Source organism: Triticum dicoccoides, chromosome 5A (genome assembly GCF_002162155.2).
Source record: "Triticum dicoccoides isolate Atlit2015 ecotype Zavitan chromosome 5A, WEW_v2.0, whole genome shotgun sequence".
In the NCBI taxonomy this organism is placed as follows: Eukaryota; Viridiplantae; Streptophyta; class Magnoliopsida; order Poales; family Poaceae; genus Triticum; species Triticum dicoccoides.
The window spans coordinates 428,396,911-428,402,373 of record NC_041388.1 but is presented as its reverse complement, the minus strand read 5'-3'; positions in this window follow the sequence as shown (position 1 = coordinate 428,402,373).

Below are 5,463 nucleotides of genomic sequence, written 5' to 3'. Positions count from 1 at the left end.
AGGTGTTTCATATATTGTGTTAGCTAGCTATAATTAATAGAGAGAAGTGTCCTCTCTTACGTCCGTGCTTGGTCGACGCTACGTATTATGCATACGTATAGAGAGGACTAGACACGCTAGTTAGCTAGTAAGCAAACGAAGGAAACAGAAGATCGTCATGAACATATATGCATATAGAGAGAAGTGATATCGACCACCTCTCCTTCTCCGAGAGATTGGTCGAACAACAAGTTCTCGTATATCTATCCGACACTATCGGCTACATATATACAATAGTTATCTCTTACAAATATAATCATACGGACTCATGGTCCACATAGTATTCTCCGTCTTCAGCGATCACTTGGTCAAGAAAGAATGCCGCCAATTCCTCTTGAATTGCTCGCATGCGAGCTGGTGCTAGGAGTTCATCCCGCTTCCGAAACATCTAATTTGAAGAAGGGGGTCAATACATATATATGAATGAATGAAACTCAATACAAATGATGGTAATAAAATAAAATTGTGAATGTTGTTATTTACGTACTTCATATTGTTCGTCAGAGTACCCGCCCCGCTCACAGGTCGTGTGGCGGATGGACTCGCAGACGTAGTATCCACAGAAATCATTCCCTTTTTCCTGCCACAACCACTTTACAAGAAATAGAGGTCAATCAAACTGATAAGCAAGAATGCTAAATGGTATTGATGAAACTAGCGCTTGAATCACTAGGAGATGCGCGGAACATGCTACTATAGTACTTACTTTCGGGTGTCTAAATTCCAGCTCCTTCGGCAGTCCCGGAACTGTTCTGGTGAATTTTCTCCAAACCCTGCCGGACAAAGAAAACAATTACTTGATATCAGGAAATGAACAAAGTTGCTGATATGGTGGATAATGATCGATTTAACTTACTTCTTGAGGATTTCAGTCATGTCCGCATACTCCTGGGGATCTTTTTGTTTAGAGTCCAAGACGGTTACTACTCCCTGCTCAAGCCTAATCTCTAGGAGAATATAATGGAAACTGCACACGCATGCATAACTCATCAATTACATTACTATAACCTGGACTAATATATAAGGGAAACCTAATATGCACAAGACAGTAACACTCACTTGAAGTTGTAAGGAAAGAATATTATATCTTTGTTTTCATTTTTTTTAATGATCATAGCAAGTTGGCCTCGGTATCTCCGGGACGATGTTGAACCTCAGTTGCATCTATGAGATATATGTTAACGAACCCAATATCACCGATTTGTCTTTTCTTCAATTCGGCGATCTTCATTCTGCATAATATAGTGAGGATAATTATAAATACATGCAATGAAAGAGATGAGCTATATAGAGAGACTTAATGACAGAAGTAGTAGTACTTACAGACAGTAGCAGATGATCGTTGTTTTATCGAGGGCCAATTGATTGAAAAACTGATAGAACTCCTCAAATGGAATAGGCAACAGTTCAATTCCAACGAGGTCATGCTCCGGTTTAACTCTCGCATACAAAGTACTCCTCCCCCCAGACTCTCTGCAGATTTTCAAGTACCAATCATGTAATCTTCGCATCATCGTTGTTAAAGATTTTTCATCTTTGACGAGAGGCTTCCCATACTCGTATCTGTGTATCTGCACCTCCATGGTATCATAATGTACATCGTCGGGCAGGTAATCGTCAACATTGCCATAACCGGGCACCATCCTCGGATCGACGATGTCGCTAGGCACCTTGAGGGGGCACGATTGCTTCGCTTGTTCGCCGAGCTGGGCAATTTGTTTCCCAGCTGCTCGTCGTTCTTTCAGCCTTTGATCACTGATTGTACTTCCCGACCGCTCCGCTTCGGCCCATGTCTTTACAATAATGCGCTCATAGTTGCCTTTCGGCAGAGACTTGGGTGGTTTTGCCAGGGCAGCCAGAGTGCGCTTCACTTTCACCGGATCTACCTTCTCCTCCGGAGGTGGATGTCTCTTTGCTCTCAACCCTTGAAACCAGTCATCTACTTCGGTTCGCGCGATCTCAGCGTTCTCCTCCGGGGTCCTCTCATATGGTAACTTCTCTGGAGTCTTCAGAGAAGGACCGAATCTGTATGTCCTCCCGCCTCTGATTGTACTGCTAGACGCCGACCGAGCAGACGAAGCAGTTGTCTTCTTTACTTGCTTACGAGGCGGAGGAGAAGGACTACGACGCGCCGGAGTAGCTGGAGCGGCGGCAGGTCTCTTCTGCCCTTGCTGACGAGGAGGAGAAGGAGGAGGTTGGCTTCTCGGGCGCGTCGGCGCAGGCGGAGAAGGAGGCGGAGTGCCGCCACGCGCCGAAGAAGGAGCCGGCCGAGGGCCCTGATCGTCACTCGCCGGAGGAGGAGGCGGTGGAGGAGGCGGAGTGCCCTGACTCGCCGGAGGAGGAGGAGAAGGCGGAGGCGTCCGGTTCGGAAGGTTGATGAGCTCCTTCCGCCATAGGCATGGAGTCTTCAGAGCAGACCCCAGCCGAGTCTCCCCTTCACCGGTAGGGTGGTCAAGCTGGAGGTCCTCAAATCGCGCCATTATTTCATCCACCATCACCCTAGCATATCCTTCTGGAATTGGCCGGCAGTGAAAAGTTGTGTCAGGTTCAGTAGGATAAACAGAGCCAACAACCGCCTTGACCTTCAAATTCATCCATTGCGTCATAAGGTGGCAATTTTGAGACTCCGTGATAGCATCCACGGGATAGCTGGCAGGAGCCATCAAGGCATGCTCCGGCTGAAGCAGCTCGGTGGAAGCCACGCTGCTTCTGCACTGAGATGGCAGGGTAGCTTCGGGGGAGGCTTCGGCAGTACGTTTGCTGTGATTTGCTTCTCGTTCCTCTATCGCGTCTACCCTTGCTTGCAGCGCCTGCATTTGGGTCTGCTGCACTTTTTTCCTCCTCTCATGGGATTTGTAACCGCCTGCGTCCGAAAACCCAACCTTCCACGGAATGGAGCCTGGCGTGCCTCGTGTCCGTCCAGGGTGCTCAGGATTCTCGAGGGCCATTGTGAGCTCGTCATTCTCTCTGTCTGGAAAGAACTTCCCTTGCTGCGCTGCTTCGATATACTGCTTAAGCTTCCTGACTGGTATGTCCATTTGATCATTCGTCCAAATGCACTTCCCTGTTACAGGGTCCAAGGTTCCGCCAGCCCCGAAGAACCAAGTCCGGCAACGGTCTGGCCAGCTAATTGTCTCTGGTTCGATCCCTTTATCAACCAGATCATTCTCAGTCTTGGCCCACTTAGGCCGGGCTACGAGGTAGCCACCTGACCCCGTGCGATGGTGAAGCATCTTCTTCGCAGCATTTTTCTTGTTTGTCGCCGACATCTTCTTACTCTTTTCCGATGTCTTGTGGGCCACAAATGCGGGCCAGTGATCTCTGATCTTCTCATATCTGCCCTTGAATTTTGGTGTCTCATTATTTTCGACAAACTTATTCAGATCTTTCTTCCACCTCCTGAATAGTTCTGCCATCCTCTTAAGAGCAAAAGACTTGATTATTTTCTCTTTAACTGGGTTCTCTGGATTATCCTCTGGCGGTAGGGTGAAATTTGACTTCAGCTCAGTCCAAAGATCATTTTTCTGCATATCATTGACATAAGACACCTCAGGGTCTTCTGTAGCCGGCTTAAACCATTGCTGGATGCTTATCGGGATCTTGTCCCTAACCAGAACCCCGCACTGAGCAACAAATGCGCTCTTTGTCCGGAGGGGTTCAATCGGTTGGCCGTCGGGCGCGATTGCTATGATCTCAAACTTTTCATCCGAGCTCAACTTTTTCTTCGGGCCTCGTCTCTTTACCGAAGTTGTGCTCGATCCGGAGGGATAGAAAAAAGAACAAAGACTTAATTAATATGTGTACATACCAAAATAATGAATGCATCAATCAGCTAGTCAGCACGGGCTTAACTAATATATATACCTGGCCGGACTCAGTTCGGTCACCGGAGCCGTCATCACGGTCTCCTTCTTGCACCGGCATTGGGTCACCGGAGCCGTCCTCATGTTCTTCTTCTTGCACCGGCATTAAGTCACCGTAGCCAGCTTGTTCACCCTCTCCTTCTAGACCATCGGTTTCGTTGAGAAACAACGAGACGGCATCACTTCCTTCTGCGATTATGTCCCTCAACAACGCTTCTTTTGCTTCGTCTAGGGCGGTGTCCATAGTTTCCACAAATATTTACAACATGGCAATTACTATTCAAACATGACAGATGGATATATTAGTGCCAAACGTAGAACTAGCTACCTAATCATAGTAAGATATCGGGAGGGGGTATATATCGACAACGACGACACTACATCTATGTCCCTCGACGACCCTCGTTCCCAATAAAAAAGAGGAAGAAGAAGAAAAAAAAGAGGAGAAGAAAGAATAGAGGAGAAGAACTCCTCTATTCTTTCTTCTCCTCTTTTTTTTACTCCTCTATTCTTTCTTCTCCTCTTTTTTTTCTTCTTCCTCTTCTTTTTTTATCCTCTTCTTCCTCTCATGTTCGAGAGCATCGCCGAGGGGTCGGGAGGTTGCCTAGTGTCAAAGGATTCAACAAAACCATGTCTTCATCATTAGGCGAAAGTAACATGTGCATGATGGTACGAAGCTCTCCAAAGTTATTTTGGAATGGAGTCCTAGATAGGATAATTCGCTTTTTGGTACAAAGTTCAGCAAGAACCTTCCAAATATCGTTATTTGGAAGGCCTTTGCTGAAATTCATACAAGAAGGCAAATTATCCTATCCGGGACACCATTCCAAAATAATTTTGGAGGACTTCGTCATGCCCTGGTTACTTCTGGCTAATGATGAAGCCATGGATTTCTTCAATACTTTGACACTAGGAAACCTCTCTCGACCCCTCGGTGATCCTCGACCCCTTGAACCCTCGACGACCCTGGAACCCTCGACCCCTCGGCGATCCTCTTCTTCCTCTCATGTTCGAGAGGATCGCCGAGGGGTCGGGAGGTTGCGTAGTGTCAAAGGATTCAACAAAACCATGTCTTCATCATTAGGCGAAAGTAACATGTGCATGATGGTACGAAGCTCTCCAAAGTTATTTTGAAACGGAGTTCTAGATAGGATAATTCGCTTTTTGGTACAAAGTTCAGCAAGAACCTTCCAAATATCGTTATTTGGAAGGCCTTTGCTGAAATTCATACAAAAAGGCAAATTATCCTATCCGGGACACCATTCCAAAATAATTTTGGAGGACTTCGTCATGCCCTGGTTACTTCCGGCTAATGATGAAGCCATGGAATTCTTCAATACTTTGACACTAGGAAACCTCTCTCGACCCCTCGGCGATCCTCGACCCCTCGAACCCTCGATGACCCTGGAACCCTCGACCCCTAGACGACCCTGGAACCCTCGACCCTCGACCCTATAGAACCCTCAACCCTCGACCCTTGACCCCTTAACGACCCTCGACCCTCTACCCTAGTTCCCGACCCTCGACCCCTCGGCGATCCTCGACACCCTCGTTCCCGATA